Source organism: Labeo rohita, chromosome 19 (genome assembly GCF_022985175.1).
Source record: "Labeo rohita strain BAU-BD-2019 chromosome 19, IGBB_LRoh.1.0, whole genome shotgun sequence".
NCBI classification, from domain to species: Eukaryota; Metazoa; Chordata; class Actinopteri; order Cypriniformes; family Cyprinidae; genus Labeo; species Labeo rohita.
Genome location: NC_066887.1, coordinates 21,526,114 through 21,549,999, shown reverse-complemented (window position 1 = coordinate 21,549,999; position 23,886 = coordinate 21,526,114). Strand labels below are relative to the sequence as shown.

General features: G+C 35.6%; 1 protein-coding gene across 3 annotated transcripts in view; it reads right to left on the bottom strand.

Moving 5' to 3' along the window:
• LOC127182042 (ephrin type-A receptor 7) overlaps positions 1 to 23,886 on the bottom strand; it is a 172,467-nt gene that overhangs the window by 140,659 nt on the left and 7,922 nt on the right. The gene's annotated exons all lie outside the window — the stretch shown is intronic.

The window sequence follows — 23,886 nt, the reverse complement described above, 5'->3', positions numbered from 1 at the left end:
GAATGTAGGTATTAAAATCATTACACTGCAGCTATATGTTGTGTATTTTCTTTCTCACTGTCAGAACACATAGAGCTGCTAGTGTTTAATAATAATGAACACACAGTCCCAGAGGACGGGCTGTTGATCTGGAGGGTGACTGCATCAGAGGCGCATTAGAGCTCAAATGGGGACTGACAGACCTGCAGAGCTGCACTTAGTGAAATGAAGTGCACCGGTCATCAGCTGATAATGCCGGACAGCTTTGCAATGCACAGGAATCTTGACGGCTTTCAACCAGCGAATACGGTGTGCTGGTTTAACATTTAAACATTAATTTTCTAAAGAGAAAATAAATGTTTTACACCACCACCACCATGATGCAATAGAGCCCAAGAGGCCTGTGAAGCAAATTCACGCTGGCATTTGTCATTTCTGCTGCGCTTCTACAATTACAAAGCCCTTAATGTGAAACGCTGCTTATAAACTAAATTAAAATGAGCAGTGAACCCTTGAATGTTGTTATTCAGCAATTCAGACAAGTACAGGACTTTGTAAACTAACACAGGCAAGCTGAAACACTTTAAAAAGACGCCCTTGACATAAATAGAGCCTGGGCTCTGAATCAGCACCTTGGACAAGCCTTGTTGGGACATAGCCTATAATTCAGAACCACAGACAACGCCCAGCACTCAGAAACACAGTACAAGCACCCTGGACAGCGCCATGACTGTAGGGCCATTTCAGCACCATAGACAGCACCACTGCCTGTTTTATTCATTCCTAAAACACTCTGCCTAAATCGGTACAAAACAAGAGGTTTTACAAGGGGAAACATGTCTTTTTTGATGCTAAAATATCTTTTCCCAGAGTATTTTTTCCATTTTAAGTTTTCTAGACTCTGGTTTAATGGTTAGATTAAAAAACATTTATCTAAAAGCATGTTTAATTAACAGCATATTATTAAACATTTAACAGTTTTATTTTTACCAAATTCTGTTTTCCCATTTAATTTTCTGGATTCCAATTTCATTAAATTTTAATAATCAAAAGCATAGCACCTCTAATTATTTTTTTTAATTAATTTTTTTATTTTATTTATTTCAGAAATACTGTGTTGTGTATTTACAGTCTTCTGGTAAATATTTTTTCTGGTAAATATTCTTTGAAAAAATTGTTTTAGTGATAAGTTTATTAAATAATCGAAATCATGAAACTTACACAGTTTAACATCATTTAATTAAACATTAAACAAAAAAATACATTTTTAAGGCTATGAAAAAAAGGTTTGTTTTGTTTTTTTCCCCCTCAAATTCAGTTTTATTTCTACCAAATTCTGTGTTTCCCCCATTTAGTTCTCTGGATTCCAAATTCATTAAATTTTAATAATCAAAACCATTTCTACTCATTTTTTTTTTTTAAATAACTGTATTTATTTATTTATTTCAAAAATACTGTGTTGTTTACTTACATTGTTTTGGTAAATAAATTCTGGTAAATAACTTTTCTTACCTATTACTATATAAAAATTATGTTTTAATAATAATTGTATTAGTAGTAGTAGTATCATTACATTAAGTAATATATTTCTGTCACAGTTTCTTCAAGTTAAACCAAACTTTTATTTTGACAGGCATGAAGACTTTAGTTTATTTTTGTCATGATATGATGAAAGTTATTCTCAAAAGAAAATGTAAAATGCCCATGAAGTGACCCTCAGAGCAGTTCTAGAGATTGTTTGTGTTCAAATACTCATATTTTGAGGCTGAAAACACTGCAAGTGTCACGCGCGCTACACTATGCGTGTAGAAAACGAAACCGCGTGTTTGCATCATTCATTCACACAGAGACACAGAGAACATGCAGGATTCATATTTAAATAGCATTTTTAAATAGACACTAGTCCGTATTGTGTTTTGATTTAAGTGTACTGGCATACTTTTGAGTTTTTCATCCAAAATCTGGCAAATTTGGTAACATTCCGTGTTATAAAATTAAATTTTTATGACTGGATTCTGTGATTCAGGGCCCTATTTGATCAAAAATACAGTAACATTGTAATATTGCTTGACAAAATGATGAAATACAGGTTGGTGCAGTAATTAGGCAAACATATTTATATATTATATGGCATACTGTATATTATTCTCCAAAACTTTGAATGGAAGTGCATGTTTGCCTAATTAGTGTATTAAAGGGCCCACACTATGCCACATATCTGCCCTCATTTTGCCAAGCATGGTGGGTTACCAGACCAGAAGCTAAATGATTCATTATTTACTGCTACCAAAATGCTTGTTTCTCTTTGCTCGACTCTCTGCTGTCAAACAAGCAGCCACGTGAGACCAGCAAAATGCCACCACTGCACGCCGCTGACACAGACTCTGTACTCACGCGTATTCACAGTCTGACATCACAACTTTAGTCTGAATGCCACTTCACAACAAGCCAGATGAGCTGCAGAAGGCTGCTTCAGAGGAGCTGTGCACTTCTTCCACAAGAGCACTTGTATCTTGCAGCATGACTCAGAGCAGTTTTTAGCCTTGTAGACTTGCGGTTACTGCCAAGTATTATGAGGAAAAAAAGAAAACAGAAAATGTACTGAGGGGTGAGCATTTGACGTTCCCAAGGTTTTCTGTGGCAAACACAGACATAAATTTAGAGTGTTCTGACTTTGCTTTAGTTGGTTTGAGTGGGCTTTTTTTTTCCCTCTCCAAACAGCTGTTGCTCTGTCTCTCTACTTTTAGGGGACAAGATGCTATTTGATTTCTGCTGACACGTACCCCCTACTGATCTGACCTTCAAGAGACACACAGAAAAGTAGAGGGAGAGGCTGTGCCAGACTAGGTTATACTTCACAATGCAGTCATTCTTAAAGTACTACAGCAGTCAGAGAGAGAGACAAGGAGGTCAGACTAAGCAAGAGACTGAAAAACTGCAAAAATGTGAAAACAAATGGTAGAAGGAATCATTCATCCAAAAATAAAAAAATCATTTACTTGCCTTATGTCATTCCAAAGCCATTTGACTTTCTTTTATGGAACACAAATGGATAAATTTAAAATGTGCTCTTAATAAAGTCTGTTTTCTGAACGATTTATCTATGCATGTGCTTCAATTTAGGAAAAGTAAGCTAGTAACTTTTAAATCAAAATGTTATAACTCGATCTTCTGAATGATGTATGCCAGACTCTAATGATTTTGTATGCTTAAACTCTGCTTTTTTCTTACAATCGATTTCAAGCTCACATTCAGATCTGCCTCTATACAATGAACAACCAACAGATCCATGTCTCCATCCTACATATTTTTCTCTTTCATTAATCTGTTTTACTCGGATGTACGTCACAATAAGGAAAAAAGATCATCATGACTTTAAAGTCACTCTTCCCAATGCAATTACAATTAATGGAGATTTCAAGCTTCCAAAAAATGCAAAACCAGCATAAAAGTGTCATAAAACAGGCCATAAAACTCAAGCACTATATTCTGAAGCTATGCAATAGCTTTGGGTAATTTAAATTGAACATCCTGCTTAACAGTCATAGTAATCTCACCATACAACTCACTATAAAAAAAAAAAAAAAAAAAAAAGCTGCTTAGGCATTCTGCTAAACATTTCATTTTATGTTCTACAGAAGAAAGTAGGGCCCTATGAAATCCATTTTTAATCTTATTAATTTACTAATTTTAATAATGTGAATTATTCTAGACTCTGTTTTAATGGTTAAATTATTATTTTTTAACCAAAAATCATGTCTAATTAATTTAAGTCATGAAACACAAACAATATAACAGCAATTTATTAGAATTAAAAAAAACATTTTAGGGCCCTATGAAATGTTTTAATAGGTTTTAATTTTTCTGAATTCTGTACTTTTTCCCCAGTTTAAATTTTTCTAGACTGGTTAATATAATATAATATAATATAATATAATATAATATAATATATTTTTCAAATTCAATTGTATTTTTACCAAATTCTGTTTTCCAATAATTTTCTGGATTCCATTTTAATGGTTTCATTAAGTTTTAATAAAAAGCAACTCTAAATAATTGATTTGACAAAAGAAAAAAAAACAGTATATTTTTATTTAGCTTATTTTTTGGCTGTGTGTTTAGATTTTTCTGGTAAATGATTTCTGGCTAATAATTGTTCTTTTAAATGTTCCTTGAAAAGTAATGTTTTAATAATTTTATTGTTAGTAGCACTACCATCGGTATTTCGGTCACATTTTCTTAAAGTTAAACTGAACTTTTTTTTTTTATTATTTTGACAGGTTGATGAGAAGACCTTTAAGTTTCTGTTGGTATATGATATGACAATAGTTTTTCTCAAAATAAATGGAAAAATGCTTATAAAGTGACTTAGCAGTTCTAGAGATTGTGTTCATCTACTCATATATTGAAGCGACAGAGGCTGAAAACACCACATCACATGTGCTTCAGTATGTGTGTAGTAAACGAATACATATTAATACGAGACATATTTAAATAGTATTTTTGTGGCTTAATATTCACAGACAGTAGTCCATATTGTGTTTTGATTTAAGTGTACTGACCTACTTTTGATTTATTCATTCAAAATTTGGGTTCAATTCCACGTTATATGGTAAATTAAATTTTTAGGACTGGACTCCGCGATTCCATTCGTGTTTTCCGCATGCAGACACGAAGGTAAGTAAAAAAAGGTAAGTTTTAATTTTAACATGAACTATTCCATTAAACTGAGCCGGAATGATCCGGAACATCATTCCAGGGCTTTGATTCCAAAAATACACATTTAGCAAATGTACTCGCCCCAAATAACCTTCATTACATTAAGCACTATTCTTCCCTCTAGACATTAGTAGAACCTGGGAGAAGAATTATTCCCTCATCCCCAAAAACCCAAATTAACCTTTGAAGAGAGGTCACAAACAAAAAGGCCTGACTGAAAGATGTGCCCACTGTATCTCACAAGGGCACTAATCTCCCTGTCAAACCCAATACACTTATGTAAATCCCAGTGAAAGAATTATAAAATGAGAACCATAAAATTCAATAGAGGGGATTAGCCACATGTTGTTAAACTCGCTTCCATGAAGCTTATCTGCGCATATACATAAAGCTCAGATTGCACCAATCAGAGTCCAGAGACCTGTGGGACACTCATTGGCCGAACATTATCCTTCTAATAAGCACAGACACAAACTTAAATGGACTCTCCATGTGCGTTTGTGGCCGTTAAAGCCAACCAAACGGCAACGCGCATTAAGTTGAAGCCCCACATAGACCTTTATGACCTCATTAAACTTTCAGCTCCACCATTGGGGTCTAGAGAGCGCTCGCTTTCTCGAGGGTTCTATGGAAACGCTCGCACGTACACGCACAAGCCACTGAATCATAATAACAGCTGTTTGCCTGGGTTTCCGCACAGAAGAAGGCACATTCACGAGGACCTCTCAGTCATTCTCGCTCTTCTTTCTGATCAGCTTGGCATCGTTCCGAAATGGGTCACGGTGGCGAACGCCCGCTTTTAAAAACACAACCCCCTTCCGAGCTAACACAAAACGACATCCTTTGCAAAACCGACTTGCTTGGCTCTTACATTATCTTGAAATCGCTAGGCTTGGAGGCAGTTGTAAATGAAAAGCGGTTTTTAGGAAAAGAGGGACGAGCGGAAGTCGAGGTGCAAGAGATTTTTTGCGGTTGGTCAGTGAGAATTGCTTGAGTCATGGGCTGTGACTGTGTGGGGTCTGGTCTTTTTGTTGACGGAGATGTGAGTGACAGCTTCCTATTGATTCAGTCTCCCAAAATGCTGAAGCCTGGCTCACTCGTAACGTCATCATCTACCCACCAGATCCTTTGAGCTGTCAGAGTGAAGAGAAATAAGTTAATGTGCTTAACAAGTGATTCAGGGTCATTAAATGTTCATGGAATTACTTAAGACTGACATGAACAGCTTTGAAAGCTGCTTTGCCTCATGTCCTGTGAAGATGATTTGGAATCAAGAAAGTAAAGGCAGATTTTTACTTTTGTACAGTTGAGGTCAAAAGTTTACATACACCTGGTAGAATCTGAAATGTTAATTTTACCAAAATAAGAGGGATCATACAAAATGCATGTGATTTTTTTGTTTAGTACTGACCTAAATAAGATATTTCACATAAATGACATTTACATATAGTCCACAAGACAAAATAATAGTTGAATTTTGACCCATTCAAAAGTTTACATACACTTGATTCTTGTGGTTTTTTTTGTTTAGTGATAGTTGTTTATGTAGTGTTTCCCCTACCATTATATTAGGGGGGCGGCCCGAACCCCCAATGGCAGCCGCGCGCCCCCTTTAAGGTCAAGTAAACTTTATTTTCTATATAGCGCCAGATCACAATAGACGTCATTTAAATTGAGATTTTTCTACTTATTTTTTCACTAAACAAATGTTTTTGTTATTACACAGAGAGTAATGTACCGAAAAAAGTACCATACCGTACCGTACCATTGGTAATCCCCCCAATCCACCCCCACCAAACATGGAATCCTAGGGTAAACACTGTCATGGGTCCTTTGTTTGTCCTGAACAGTTGAACTGCTCGCTGTTATTCAGAAAAATCCTTCATGTCCCACAAATTCTTTGGTTTTTCAGCATTTCCGTGTATTTAAACGCTTTCCAACAGTGACTGTATGATTTTGAGATTCATCTTTTCACACTCAGGACAACTGAGGGACTCATATGCAACTATTACAGAAGGTTCAAACGAACGAAAACTTTTTGTATTTGAAGATCAGGGTAAATCTAAGTCTTCTGGGAACATGTAAGTAAAAATATGATATTTAGGCAAAATAAGAAAAAATGTAAACATCTTCATTCTGTTCAAAAGTTTTCACCCCCTGGCTCTTAATCCACTGTGTTTCCTTCTGAAGCATCAGTGAGTGTTTGAACCTTTTGTAATAGTTGCATATGAGTCCTTCAGTTATTCTTGGTCTAAAAAAAAAAAAAAAAAAAAAAAAAAAAAAGGTGGATCTCAAAATCATACTGTCATTGCTGGAAAGGGTTCAAATACACAAAATGCTGAAAAGCCAAAGAATTTGTACGACATGAAGGATTTTTCTGAAGAACAGTTGTTTTTGAGTGCTATCCCACTTGAAATATACAAATCCATAATTCCTCATTTTGAAATGCATGTCACGAATGAAGACCGCAGTCGCCAATAAGGGTCGGACTGAGAGCAGGCAGGTCATGTGACCGACTCCCTGAGTGGAGAGTGCTGTCAGCCAGAGCATGTGCTTACATAACGAGTTATGAGATGTGAGCCAAGTCAAAATGATTAGAGAGCATCAAAGAGACAACAGACAGCTCTGACTAATGCACATTCAAAGTGACAGAACTGTTCTACTAGCAAAAATGTTGTACAACTAGAATTTGACATCTTCTGAAGAAATTGTAAGTTTTGGGAGGATGTTGGGCAGTTGACTTCTACTGATAATAAGAAAGCACATGTGCATAACATTTAAGCATTAACACATACACACACCTTGGTTTCTTGACCTCCTGTCCCACTTAACCTTTGTGCTGATTGCTGTTTTTTTTTAAATGTCATGGTGGGCCCTCTATGTTAACCGGAGCTCTTTTCTGAGTGAGAGGACCGTTTTAGTGGAGCTTTCAGACACACCTCAATAATTGATGCCGTATCATTGTTGGTACCTCCATTTCGCCTGGCCAAGTCGAGCAAAAGAATGTTTTATTCACACGAGAGCTGCTTGTTTGTGCTCAAAGCAGGATGCTTATGCCTACTGTGCCACAGCAGTTAGGATTTCTGTAGCTGTAGCCGCTGTTTGGCATCTCCCTCTTTCGCCCTTTGTGTTTCTGTCCATGTTGGTCAGGATTTTCCCCTTATGAAGTCAAGAGGGTTTAATTCAGTTGAGGTTAGCATCAGAACAGTTTACTGTGCCTTTGAGAGTTTGAGATCTCTGCAATATGAGGTAAAAATGTGCTTAAAGTTAATGATAAAGATAAGTAATAATAATAAAATATTAGCAATTTAGCTAACATTTAGCAAAAGTAAAATATTTAGCAAAAGTAATTTAGTTATAAAGAAAATAATTTAATTATAAAGAAATACTAATGTTTATTTGTTCTTAGAATTAATACTTTTATTAAGCAAGGATGTATTAAATTGACTAAAATGACAGTAAAGAGGTTTATGTTGTTACAATAGATTTCCATTTTAATTAAATGTTATTTTGAACTAAATATTAAATACAATTCAATCCTGAAAGATGATGTGTCATGGTTTTCTCAGAAATATTACATAGCTGCTTTGTTAACATACTTGTATAACAAAATATGATATTTCTGAGCACCAATTCAGCATATTAGAATGATTTCTGAAAGATCATGTGACACATTCAGTTTTGCCATTACAGTAATAAATTCATAATTTTAAACATACATTAAAACAGAAAAGGAGTCATTTGCAATTATTATTAAAAAAAAAAAAAAAAAAAATGTTATACTGTTTTCACTGCATTTTGATCATTTTACTATATTTTTGATCATATAAATGCAGCCTTGGCAAGTAAAAGACTTTTCAAAAATAATTTAAAAAATTATACCGGCCTCAAACATTTATATAATGTATACTTTACAGTGTTTGATGCAGTGTGTCCTTTCAACCAAGAATTTTCTTCCTGGTGCATTACTAGAAACACTGTACTGGGAAAGGAGGACAGTGCAAAGGAACAACTCCTCCCCCATCTCTTAATTCTCCTTCTCTCTCCCTCTCTGTCGTTGTTAATAAGCAACGGAGTCAAGAATGTGGAAGAGGGGTGGCGTAAGTGGAACAGAGAGAGGGAAAGACTTTTTCCCCTCTCTCAATTTAGGAATCCACTTTAGATCAAATTAGACTCTGATTCTCGCCGCATTACCACATCACCTCCCTTTCACGCCCCTGACAGGAGGAGGGCCGTTCCTCTCTCCAGCACTCCCACCTGTCTCATTCATTCATCCTCAAAGACGACGACTTCCCCTGCCCTTGTATCTTCTCCTCCTCCTCTCTAATGCGCTAAATGTCGGATTACAGAGGCGTCATTAAAGATACGAATCGAATTTTCCTCTGCTGTCCTCACTCTAACACTTCCACATATTCCCAACCATGGCTGTATGAGGAGTGGGCTTACGTTCAGAATGCTTGATGTCAAACTAAATATCTTCATCGATGCCAATCTAGACTGGGAGTCTAAAACAAGTTATTTTCCCTTATGGTATGTGCACACCAAAAGCAAATTTAATTATTTGCACTAGAAGATTGCATACAAAGTCAATGTAAAGACGTGAACGGACGCAAATTTGCACCAGGCAATGCAAATTGGGCGATGAGACTGCTGCGAACATAGGATATTGCGTCTTATTTCAACTTTACCGGAAAAACTTATTGAACTTATTGAAGAACTTATTGACACGTCCAGTTTGACACGGCTGGTTGAATCAGAAAATGGAGGAAAGCATTATGCAATGATTTTATTCGAGTGAGTGAGATGAAAAACATCCCACGAGTAATCTAAAATGATAATAGAGAACATTCACTTCTTGTTTGGTGTGCACAAACCATTAGACTGGGACATGAGCATATATAGATACTACAATTGCTTGCCATTTAAATTGCAGAAACACGCTTTTATAAATTAATGTTACATTTAATGACTAATATGCATAATGCATAAAAAAAAATATTCTTTTAAATATCAGAAAAAAATATTTTGGAATATCCCGCAGTTGGTAAAGTAAATAAATAAATAAATAAAATACAAATCATTTTTAAAAAGGGCTCAAAGTAATGTAATTACAATAGAAATCTAAGATGTAATTTAAGAGTAAATGATACAAACAAAAATATACAACAATCATATTTTGTAAACCATTATGATACACATAAAACAAACGTTGTATTTTGCAATTGAATCACTTAACAACCTTGTCTGGTCAAAGTTACACTTGCATTGAAAAGTTTGGGATCTGTATGTTTTTGTTTTTTTTCTTTTTAAGTAAAGAATTCTCTCATGCTCACCAAGACTGCGTTTATTTGATCAAAATTATTTTAAAATTTTAACATTTTTCAGCAAGGATGCATTAAACTGATCAAAAGTAACAGTAAAAACGTTCACAATGTTACAAAATATTTCCATTTCAAACAAATGCTGGTTTTTGAGCTTTTCAATCAAAGAATCCTGACAACGGTTTCAACAATAGGTGCGTTTCCCAGGGTTCGTACAGGTGAAACAGATGAAAATTAAATTCCAGGACTTTCAAGGAGTTTTCAAGCACTATTTTTTTTTATTTCAATCAGAGATCTCACTTATTGAACTAGGTCTTCCATTTAAAAATCTAAAAAAAGAGAAACAGATACATAAGAATATAAAGAGTTCCAATGCAAAAACCTCTAAAAGCCATCTTGGTCAAAAATGTGCTAATGATACTGAGTGAATGCTCTCCACATTCACTCAGTATATGTTCAAGTATACTATACTTTTACTATAGTAAAACCACTGTTATTTTTCTTAAGAGATTTGTGTTTATGTATACTTTCTTTTTTTTTTATAACTGTACTGTATGTATATTTGTTATGTACTGATTTAATGTTTTCTACTGTTTAAGAAAAAACATTCACAAAATCATCCTGAAATCCTGATCTGAAACAAATGATTCGCGAATTCTCACCGAAGCCCCGATTTGCGTTCCACACTCCGAAGTTAAGATCTTAAGCAAAAGATTTGCGAGCCTGCTCCAAAGTTTTAATCTAAATATGCAATACGCAATCCAATTGGAGTGCTTTGAAATAATGAATCATTTTGCAACACAATGGTTTAACTAAAAGCTCTGTTTCACCCATCAATACATGCTTTTCCAAATCATGACAAGTGATGTCGAAATTCAAAAATGAATGACTCTTAATTTGATCTGGTTTTTGCTAGTGAATCGTTTGAAATGAATGATCGAAGTCAAGAGTTTGAATCAATCGGAGCGATTCCAGCATAAATGGCTCAATTGACTTCGTTCATCTGTTCCTCTTTTCACATTTTCAGCCATTTTTATACTACACTGTCAGTACTACTACTTGTTTAGCTCGAAAAGGGTATGATGTTTTTTGAATTGCGTAAATTTTGCGTGTAAAGATACGTGCCATGACAAAATTAAGCACTTACTGTATTTCATAGATACATTGTCTTTCAATAATTCAAGCATTTTTCAAGTACCTCTTCAGGAACTTTGCCATTTTCAAGGGTTTTCCAGGCCTTAAATTTCAAAAGGTCAAATTCAAGTGTTTCTTGCAGGTTATCGTACATTAAAGAATGATTATGTGTCTTATGTACGCCAAGTGAGCTGTAAATGCAAAAGAACAGTTTTCATTGTAGTTTTGCGAAAAATTCCTTTTTCAAATTGCCTGAAAAAAAAAAAAAAAAAAAAATCACCTCATGTGAGCGTAAAACATTTTTTATATTTCGCATATGGGCATTTTTGCGAAATTGATGCGTTTCCATTGAGCATATTTTCAGTTCGCAATTTCAGTTTTTACGCAATTTGAAGGGTAATGGAAACGCAGCTAATGATAAGAAGAAATGTTTCTTGAGCAGCAATTGAGCATATTAGACTGATTTTTGAAGGATTAAGTTTAAAAAAAAAAAAAAAGTGATGTAATGGCTGCTGAAAATTCAGTTTTGCCATAACAGGAAGAAATTACATTTTAAAATATATTAAAATGGACAGTTCTTTTGCAATATTTCACAATATTATTGTTTTTACTGCATCTACTTAATGCAGCCTTGATGAGCATAAGAGACCTCATTCTAAAACATTTAAAAACTTACTAACACCAAAAGTTTGAAAACGTAAAGCGTGTATGTGAAGAAGAAATAAGAGAACAAAACCAAACCAAACTCTTCCAAATTAACACTCCAATCACATCCATCCAACCCCTCTCATCATATCACATCATCAGCCCAAACTCTCCAACTCTCCCCACCCCCTCCGTCTTTCCATTATTACTATAGACATTGATCTCCATCCTATTGATGAATGAAGGCAAGTCAAAGGTGTGTGTGAGAGAGAAAGATAGAGAGAGATGGAAAGGTCTGGGGTCGGGAGAGAACGGAGCCTGACCGGCCATCCATCAATACGGCACATCACGGAACCGCAGAAATCCATACTCTCGACAGCTGATCAATCAATAGGCAGCACAACCGGGCGGCTTGTAAAAGAATACGGCCAGGCGAGTCGATAAGTTAGAATAACAGGTCTGTGCCTGTTAAACTGCGGAAAGATGGAGGGATGAATGGATGGCAGGACAGACAGAAAGCTTGTTCTCACCGACGTGTGCTCAGTGGATAGATGACGGGGAAAATATATCACGTCTGCACTGCAGAATCCGTTTAAGCTCTGATCTGGGAACAGACCCTCTACTTACTGTAATGCAACACAAAATAAAAACAATCTAGGAATATACCAGAAATTTCAAGCAGCATCCTACTAAAGTTTCAATCCAACGTTTTGTAACTGATGCCGCTTATCTTTCGCTTCTTCTGTCTGAATTCAAGGCTTTCCGTTATCGTTTGTACAACTGTCAGATCTCATTGCTCAGCTGTCTCACATTGTCTCAATTCATTTATTCCATGATTGTTTATTTACTTATCTGTGAGGTAGATAATTTGAGCATATTAATCCACAAATGCCGTGTTTCAAAAAAAATGAGGGGGGAAAAAAAAATTTCCACTAATTATGCAAATCAGGTGCAGAATGGCTCCCATCAGCTTGTTTGGATTTAATTAGATGGCCCTTATTGCTTCTTTCCACAGGCCTGTTGATCTAGCCACGGTCCCTGGGTTTATAGTGAGGCTGTTAAAAAGACAAGTCTTATTCTGGATTGTGGCATCTGTGCACTGTGTGTTTTCTTATAAAAATGGAAGAACAGACGGAATCACTATGGAGTGAATCACACCTCCGCATGACTAAAATCCTCCTTGTGCATGACTAAACTTTTGTCAGTTTAGTCATACACAACCTATCAAAAACTTCCAAAATATGAAGCCATATTATCAAATGACAATGTTGTTACTCACATGTGGCTAAAAAATGTTTGGGATTCTTCCAGTAAAACAGCACAAGAGTTCATTTAGGGCCCTACTATTTCCAAAATGATGACGGAATCCAGTCTTTAAAATAGAATTTACTGTATAACGCGGAATGTCATGGAATTCGCCAAATTTGGGGTGAATAAATCAAAAGTAGGCCAGTACACTCAAATCAAAACGTGATATTGATTAGTGTCTCTTAATATTAAGCCGGAAAAAAAGTAGATGAACACACTAACATACAAACAAACACAAATCTCTAGAACTGCTCTGAGAGTCACTTCATGAGCATTTTACCATTTCTTTTGAGAAAACTATCGTCGACCATATACAAACAAAAACTTAAAGGTCAAAATAAAAGTCTGGTTTAAGTCTTCAAGAAACTGTGACAGAACTATATTACTTAGTGTAATGATAGTACTACTACTAACAACAAAATCATTCTCAAAAATTTTTTTTTATGAATATTTACTAGAAAAGTTATTTACCAGAATTTACTTACCAGAACAATGTAAATACGCAATAGAGTATATATAAAAAATTCTGAAAGTATATATTTTTATATATACATATAAAATCAATTACTTAGAGATCATTTTGAATATTAAAACTTAATGAATTTAGAAAAATTAAATTAAAAACACAGAATATGGTTAAAAAAAAAAAAAAAAAAAGCCTAATTCTTTCATGGAACTCTAGATGGCGCAGGCTGACGGGTGTTAATGCAAATGATGCCATTCACAGCCTTGTATGATCTGGCACAAGCTGATTGGTTCATGTCACATACACAGCCAGTGAGTTTGCACCCTTACTTTTAAATGGCTGGTTGGAATTCAGTTGAGCTTTTCGCAGCGTGCTTTCAGAGTTCCTCTGAAACCCTCCAACTTCCCCAGCTCCACCTGTAAAGATCTGCTACAGGCTATTTAATATGCTATTTGTGCAGCAGCAGTATGTCTTAAATACTCACAGCACCATATCGCCATATGCTTTGGCAGTAGCAAGTTCCTGTCCTTGCTTGCAGCAGCAATAATCTGCAACTACAGCAATAACCAACAGCAGCAGCAATTCAGCAGCAGCGTAGCAGATCTATTTCACCAAGACAAAATACATCAACATTTTCATATCCATTACCATGCTAAAATCTGCCAAGAGTTGTCATGGAAGAACTACACTTGAGGGGGAAAAATGCATTTCATAGGGCCTTAAAAATGTAATCTTTGTTCAGCTTTTAATAAATTGCAGTTAAACTGTGCAAGTTTCATGAGAGTCTTGAAAAATTAAAACGGAAAAAAAAAGATGGAATCCAGACAAATCAAAAAAGAAAAAACTGAGTTTTGAAAAAAATAAAACTGAATTTGGGGAGAAAAAAAAAAAAAAAACTAAAACGCATTTCATATTTGTCTAGGTGTAGAGTGGAATATCCGCTTACTACATCCATGCTGAATACTGCATAGTTTTTCTAAAATGAACATGTAAAAGTACAAGTTATGACACAATAGCCATTCGAAAGCAAATGTTACATTATCGTCGCACTGCGATCAAATAACTTGCATAATAACAAGTGTTGCCAAGTCTGTGGTTTTCACACGGAATTGGGGTACTTTTACACTTATGCCCCTGAAATGCGAATTTACCAGGAGAACTCAGGCGAACAATGTCTATATTATCCCCTGAAACGCAATTTTTAATGGGGAACCCTCCTCGAAACGCAGTTGGGTGGGTTTTGGTGTGAAAACCTGGCAACCCTGGTAATAACTATGCATATAGCAAGTAGTATGTTCGTATGCTATTTGAAAAATACAGGTACTGTAGCCATTGCTCAGGAAGTTTTAAAAGGTGTTTGTATAGAAATATGCATACTTCTCTACTACGTAGTAGGTGGAAAACACATGGCAAGATTTTAAAGTGCGCATCCAATCATGGTTCACGGTGGTAGGTAACATGACACTGACAACTTGACCAATGTAGTACATCTGAATTTCATTTATACTACACACATTCATACTACATAAAACGTACTTTTTCGCAAAGTAAGTACTTATCCGAAAGAAGAGTGCAATTTGGATGCAGCCTTTATGAAACTCAGCAAGTGCTGATGAATCTTCATGCTAAATCCATTTAACTATTTAACCAAAGCTTACTCTCAAAATGCCTGTTTGATTTTTTAGCCTCTATCAGGTCAAAGTTCATTGACTTTCCCAGATGTGTTGTATTGACCTTTGCCTTTGGCAAAGAAAAGGTCATCGTTGGAAGACCTTGCATCAATTTCAAGCTCATCGAAGCAACTGCTTCCAATCAAAACCACCTGAGGGAAAAAAACCACACATATGGAATGTACAAACGTGGGCAGAACACTGCAAAAGAGTCGATTGTGGTTCATCACTAGATCGAATGAAGGAGCTTTCAGACCAGTATTGTTCCATAAATGCCTATCCTACTAAAACCAATGAGTGTATTTTCCTGTGGTGCTGAAATGATCTGCCAAACTTGTTTACTTTGAAAGAAACATTAATCAATGATGGCGTAGGAAATATGATCCAAGACACCCTTTCAATGCTCAACGCTGTTAAAAGACTATGCCTCTGATGAGTAATTTAGCCACGGAGAGGGTCATACGACATTTTCATTTTGTTATTTAGTGAGGAGGAATAAAAAGATTGCGCACATTTAAATTTCAGGTTGTAAGGAAAGAGGAAGGCGAAACCATTTAGGAGGCTGAAATGAAAAATGTGACAGGCATCACATAAAGTGAAAAGGAAAAGGTCCTAACCCTGGTTCCTGTGGCACCCCAATATCTACCAGCCCACACATCCTCTGAAGAGGCCCATCCACTAATGGACAGATCTCAGGGAGTTTAATCAAAGCACGGGGAGAGGATCTCTCTCTCCATTTCTCTACTGCCAATCATTTAGAAGCCCTGAAGCCCAACAGCCTCCTTACGACTGGAACCCTATGAACGCGGAGCTGAATAAAGAGAATGAAAGTCAAGGAGGGAGGGCAGGATGACACAAAGTACAGGTGATACCGCAGACTGGCGAGAGAGAATAAAGAGGACAAAGAGAGAAATTATATAACTACATAAACTAAGCCAAGCATAAGGTGGACACTGCAACTACAGTACTTTCCTTGTTGACAGTGTTTCCTTGAAGGCTAAAGCACAGCGTTTTCTAGAAACTCGAAACTACACAGCAATTTGTACCAACTACTAACATTCTAACACTTCAGTCCAAAATGTTTTCTCTTCCATCAAAACTGAACTAATTAACACATGTCCAAAACAAAAATCAATAGTGTAAACTCTCTAACAGCTAATGCTCTTTAATTAAAGCACATAAAAATAAGAGCAACAGGTTGTTGGACAAATAATCAATTAGTCATCTTTTATTTATCCTTATATTGTGACTAAAGAGTGAACAATTTTGACACTGAAGACTGAAGTAATGATGCTGAAAATGTAGCTTTGATAACAGGAATAAATTACATGCAAAAACATATTCAAATAGAAAGTAGTTATGTTAAATAGTAAAAATATTTCAGACTTTTGCTGTACTTTGGATCAAATAAAAGCAGAAGAGAAAACAAAAACATTAAAACTTCTACTGTTCAAAAACTTTTGACTGGTAGTATATGATAAAATACACCAAAAGATTGAAAAAAAAAAAAAAAATGTACTATTAGTAGATTTATTGTCATCAATATGTACTGCCAAAAACATTTCACTAGGAAATACACTTATCAAGTAATTCCATGGCTATGATAATTTTTGATAACCATATTGAGATATATGTTATTGTTTTTGATACTAAACCTGAAGCTACTAAAAAATAATTTTCGTTAATTGAAATAAATCTGAAATGAAATACAAATATTAGATGAAAATTAAAAATCTTTCCATCACATCTAACTGAAACTGAAAGCTAACGTTGAAGTACAATTAATTCTAAAACTGAAATAAAATAAATTAAAATTTAATTAACAACAAAAACTAAAATGAAAACTGAAAATCTAAAAATAAGCTTTTTAATAATAATTCTAAATATTAAAAAGTGTTTGGAATGCGAGAACTTTGGAGAACTGAATTAATGATTTGGGATTTTGGGTCAAGAGAATCATATTTTGTGTTTTAGCAGTTAAGAAAAACCATGTTAAATTTGTTAGTGCGAGTAGGTGTATGCGTGTAAGAAAAAAAAAACAAAAAGAAATTCTGCTGAACTGCTGTCCAAGAGTCCTGGTTCATATCACATCGCTAATGAAATCAGTGTATGGAAAGAAAAAGAAAGATACAGACTGTGAGTGAACAAAAGATAGTGGGAGGCTCATCTACATTTACCCCTGAATGGACAGATTGAAATTTAAGGTTTGTAGTGCCTCTATAATACAAAAAAAAAAAAAAAAGAAGGAAAACAGAAAAACACTAGGCAATTTTCAGAAGACACCATAAATGCAAACACGCACGTAAACACACACTCACAGCGGTGATTGAATGCAAATTAAAATGCAAATGCTGCACTGCTAGTTTCCAAGCAGCCCGGCCTGCAGATGGGAAGCATTTGAACACGACAGCTCAGACAAGTTTGGAATGTCAAAAAGTGGCGTCGCACTAAGCAGAGACTTCACAAGTGTGTGTCCAGACCTAAACCAGGAGGACGTCCACTCGGCCAAGCCGGCTACTGCTCAATCGCTAAATTAAAAAAAAAAAACAAGCTGGTCTTTTCAATTTTCAAGTCTCACACAAAGCCTAACCAAGCTGGAATAAAACTTTCTGACTCGAGAAATCACTAGAAATGGGATGGATCAACTTGGGACATGCTAATGTAACAGACTATGGTGCTGGGTTAGCAATAGTGATAGACTGATAACTTGAATATATATACACTAGTCTTGGACTCTCGAGGCAAGAAAGGAGCCAGGTAGTGTTTTAAATCGCTGCCTTTTGTGACTACTGCACTATTTAACAGTATTCTCAACTCTAAGCTTGCACAACCCACAGAGCAGCCCTGAATTTTTCATCACGTCTGCATTCTCCCGGGCAGGACCAGCTAACAGAGCGACGTGTGCATGTACGATCAGAACACTGTGTAAATGAAGCTAAAAGCACATTTCAAGGCATATGCACATCACTGAAACACACAACACTGAAATTTCCAAAGAACATGCAAGTCATGTCTGAGCAAAAGTCGGCGCTAGTGTGTTGTTGAAAAGGCATCAAGCTGCTTAGGTTTTTGCAGTGGTTTACAGCACAGAGAATCTGTTGATCTGGGTGGTTACTCGTCTACAGATAAGCGGTTTAGTTGCTGCTAGTAAGGTAAAAATCAAACTAGTACTTTTATGATATGGCTAGGAACTATGCTCTCATTTCAGGGTAATAATCAAAGAACTTTGCTGCCGTACCATGGGTGCAGCAGGCGCAATGGTATTATGCAGCCGTCACAAACTTAGCCATATCAGCCTAGAAAATCGCAACCTTTCATTTTCCGTCAGTCTTAGTACAGGATGTAACTACAGAAGAGTCAAGTTTTAAACAGGAAAAATATCGTCATTACATATGGTCATTTTTGAGTGAGATGCTATTGGTCTAATCAGATTCAATGATCTATGCTAAGCTATGCAAAAAGTGCTACCGCCAGACCCGGAGATCGGCTGAATGGATTCGAAAACGGTAAAACTTAACTGTTTAACTCTAGGGGAGTTGGACAATGAGCCTATTTTCCAAAAAAGTGGAGTGCTCCTTTAAAAATGATGCTTGCTTTAACAAATATCACTAATTATTCGCAACACATTTTCTTAGTACAGGGATTCACTGCAGGGATTTCTGAGTAATGCAACAGCATGCTGTTGTTGTAATAATATACATCTGCTATGCTTGTTTTTGCTTTGTTATTTATAAGGTGCAATGGCATTTGATGGGCTTTGTTTTAGTTGTATTGGAGGATTTGGAGGGCTCGGCTTTGAAGTATTTGTTGAACTTTGATTCAGCACTAGAAATGTGATCTGACTTTGATTCGACAGAATGATGAAATGACTCTCAAATATGAACTGCAAACCGAGACGCTCTATTCTGGCAGGTGTAAAACAAACTACTCAAAACTCAACTGCCCAAAAACGGACCTAATACAAACTATGCCCATCAATAAGTCCCACCATCTCTCTACTGAAGAATTCACTGTGATTTTATGTGCACTGCCTTCAGGTTGGCATTTGGTGACATTGATTTGCACCTTTGCTACCTGTGAGGAAGTATATACACACTAGAGTTCAACAGTTTGAGGGCAGCAAGATTTTTTTTTTTTTAAGAGCTGATCCAATCCGAGAGCTTGCGGACCCTGCATAGGCAGCAACGCAACTGACATGTTCAAGGACCAGAAAGGTAGTAAGGACATCATTAAAATAGTCCACATGACGCAGTAATTTAATAAAGCTGCAAGAATACTTTTTGTGCACAAAGAAAACAAAATTAATGACTTATCAAATTCTTCTCTTCCGTGTCAGTCTTCGACTGAGAGAATCACTTGCAATTTTTTTTTACCCAGCCTTACTTATTTGAACCAGAATATACAGACGATGAACTAAGAGAGATGAATGTTTTACATACTGGAGCATTTGTGCTTTCATTCAGTTTGAATATGGCACAACAAGATGTCATACTGGAACATCAGTGGTTCTCAAAGTCAAACTTTAATAAATAAACCTGTAGGTACAGACTTTGGTTTAGCTGAGTCATACTTGAGAGAGAGACACTGAAAGAGTTCTGTGGTAATGAATGGACAGCAACCGTATGGGTGGTGTCATCAACCATCCATACAAAGACACAAGGCCACCACAACATCAGTCATTCACTGACGTCCACACAACACACACTGGATGGACGTGGGCACAAAAACAGAGTCAAACACACACACACATTCCCTGCCAGGTGAATCCTATTTCTTCTCATTTAGACTGTGTCTGCTAAATTGTCCTTGAGCTGACCTTCAAGGAGTGCTAAAGTAATCTACAATTACCTCAGAGACAAGGAGAAATAAAGGGTGACACTGTCATACACACACGTACACACAGCCATTAACTTGAGTGTGTGTCTGTGAGGACAGGCTCGCAGAGTGGATAGAGAGGAGGAACTGGCACTTCCTGAGAGCCTCCCCATCTGGCCCTGAGAGAGAGGACCACACCACCTCGCCAACTGACCATCTGACCACACATTACATCACCAAACACTACACACACACTTAAAGAGATAGTTCCCTAAAGAATGGACAATTTTCATCATTTACTCACAGCCTGTATGACTTTCTTGTGTTTAGTAGGATGTCAAAGCTACTACTTTCCAAATAATAAGAATGGATGAGGACCTGGGATATTTGGTCCCTATACACGAAAAACAGCAGCTTTGACATTCTACTAAATACACTGCTCATAAGCATATCATAAGTCCATTTTGGATGATCTATCTTTTTACAACTCCTTCAGTGAAGAAATGTTACATCCAAATAAGTACTGCAGTCAATTACTTTGATAACCTGTCGCTAACTTGTTCAATTAATCAAACAGCCACATTTTCATTATTATTACTTTTATTATGCAATTCAAAAGTTTGGGGTCAGCAGGGTTTCTTTTTCTTTTTTGAAAAAAATGAATACCTCTTTTCAGCAAAGACACATTAAATCGATCAAAAGTGACTGTAAAGACAGTATTTATAATGATACATTATAATGTCACAAAAGACTTCTATTTAAAATAAATAGTGTTCTTTTGACCTACGTACCTACATTGATCCAAAATAAATCACTATTTCCACAAAAATATTAAGCAGGACAACCATTTACAACATTAATAATAGCAAGAAGTGTTTCTTAAGCAGCAAATTGACATATTAGAATGATTTCTGAAAGATCATGTGACACTGAAGACTGGAGTAAAGGCTGCTGAAAATTCAGATTTGCCATGACAGGAAAAATAGATTTTAAAACATTAAAACAGTAAACAGTTATTTTGAATTGTAATAATAGGTCCCACTTTATATTAAGTGGCCTTAACTACTATGTACTTGCATAAAAAAATAAGCACAATGTACTTAATGTGGTCATATTGTACTGCAAAACACTTTTGCTGCTATTGAGGTGGGATATGGGTAAGGTTAGGGAGAGGTTTGGCGGTATGGGTAGGTTTAAGGGTGGGTTAAGATGTAAGGGATGGGTCAGCAGTGTAATTATAAATGTAACTGCATAAATTAATTAGAAATGTAATTACATGCACATATTTGTAAAATCTAAGTACAATGTAAATACACGTATGTACACAATAAGTACATTGTGTCAAATGATTAATTTCAACGTAAGTACATAGTAGGTAAGGCCACTTTTCTTCACAGACTCTAAATTTTAAGTGTTATTAGATATAATGCACACATTACATTTAATTTAAAATTTGTAATGTGCAAGGATAAAGGAAACATAAAAATTCAAAAGCAATTTCAATGTCACAATGTCAATGATGACAATGTCAAACGCCATCGTTTCATATCACATGACCAGTCATAACGAGAAAAAGCAGCAGAACAACAAAAAGTAAATGCATGGCATGCTTTACATTTTTTCAAGTATAAACATTATAGATTAGTGCTATTTTAGTGTAATGACATTCATTGTCAACTATTTTCATTATCAAACTTTATTGATTAGTTGTTGCAGCCCAGCATCCAAACCTCCACAGTACATCACGCAATAATAAACATTCTATCAGCAAACAGCTCAGAGCCCTGAGAAATCAGCTTCTTGAACAGAACGTAAAGCCTTCTAAACACTCTGAAAAAGCAATCACAGTGCACGTCTGAGCATGCACAAGATCTTAACAAGAGTAAAAAAGCCGATAAATCAAGCTGTTATCTCTATAGCGTATCCATTCCAAGCGTGCCAGGATTTATATGCCTCTAGATGAAGCACCAGTTGTGATATTACAGAAACGTTCCACTACAAAAAAAAAAGGATCAGGTAAATTTTCTTTCTTTTTCAAGCTAGACGATATGTACAATGTTGCATCTGAGGTCCAAGCTGACCCTGGTTTGCGGTTAACCGTTTAGTGAAACGTTCACACACACACACACACACTCACTGCATCTGAAAGCAGACCCCCCTCAGTTGTTTTGATTGCAATCAGAGTAAACGTAGAAATACACACAGACCCAAACACTTCACACACTGATTGCGGAGCTTGCAATTCAGCCATACAGATAGCCACAGCTCTGGCTCATTTGCCTGCGAGATTGCAGTCAACCCATTCAGGACAAAAACAATGACACAGGCATACATTTTCACAGAAGCTTCCACAATCATCTGTAAACAAAGTGTTAAAGAAAAAAAATGGTCATTCTATTATTTTGAAGTCCTGAATTACCTTTCTTGATTGTTTATTTGTATTTGTTTATTTTGTTGAATTTAGCAAACTCTGATCAAGTTAACATTATTTTACGTTTGAAATGTCATCTTCTCCTCCTGCAATTTTTGCAGCTATTTATATTGTTTTTTTAAAGTTTTATTATAATAATTGGAATCTTATTTTTATGTTGGCTTTTTGAGACTTTTCATTAGATGGTAGAAAAACAATGGACAAAAACAAAAAAAAAAGAAAAAACAAACAAACAAACAAACAAACAAACAAAAAAAAAGAAAAAAACAAAAAAAAAAAAAAAATCGAATTCATAGATAAGCTACAATAGTTAACTAGTTGACCAACCACTCAGTAACTAACCAGTTGATTAGTTTTGTTGTTACTATTAACTAAAACTAAAATTAATGAAAATAACTTTCATTCATTAAAATTAGGCTGAAATAAAATACAGGGGTCGACCGATTATCGGCGCCGATATTAAGCATTTTTATGGTTATCTGCACCAGCCATTTACAAAACTGATTTGCCAAAAAAAACTAATTTAAAAGTATTTAAAGAAAGTTTTTCATATTTTAATTTTAACATTTATTTTTAATTTTAAACCAGACATATATATAAAATCGATCCAAAATATCGGTTATTCGTCTACTTAATCTGTAATAATCAGTATCGCCATCGGCCCTGAAAAAAACACGTTGTTCGAGCCCTATAACTAAGTATTAAATAAAAAATTTAAAAATTAGACATGTTAACAGAAATATTTAACTAGTAATATTTAAATAAATAAAATTACATTAGCAAATAATACAATTCCCAAAAAAAAAAAAAAAAAAAAAAAAAAAAAAAAAAAAAAATCAACCATCAATTGGCTGAAATGAGAAAATATAAAAATAAAAGCTAATTCGAAAATATCCTAAATCCTATAAATATAAATAACAGTATATAAATAATACTAAAATAAGTAATTTTTTGAGGAGTTTTTAACAGTGGTGCTTTGATTAGCATGCTCTTGCATTTTAAAAAATTAAAATTAAATTAAAAATAATTTAACTTAATAATTCAAGCCTATCTCTGGACCCTTACAAGTTGTTCTTAAATGTATCTAGTTCTGCAGATCCCTTCCTCAAGTCTAAACCCCTATGCCATGGCTCCAACCTCAGCAGCAGCTTCCATCAACTAACCCTATCAGTCCATCCCCTGGAACCCAGCACCAACTGTTTTCCAACCACTGGGAGCAAGAGCAATCGCAGAAGTCAGGCTTTCTAAACCTGTGGCCCTGATCTCGGGCTCTGGGGAGACTGAGAAAAGCCTTCATGCCAGAGCGTACAATTTATGAATTTATTCATCAGCGGGAAACCACGCATTAAAAGGTCGGGCGATTTTCCAGGTCAGTGGTCAAAGCTGCGCGGTGAGGAA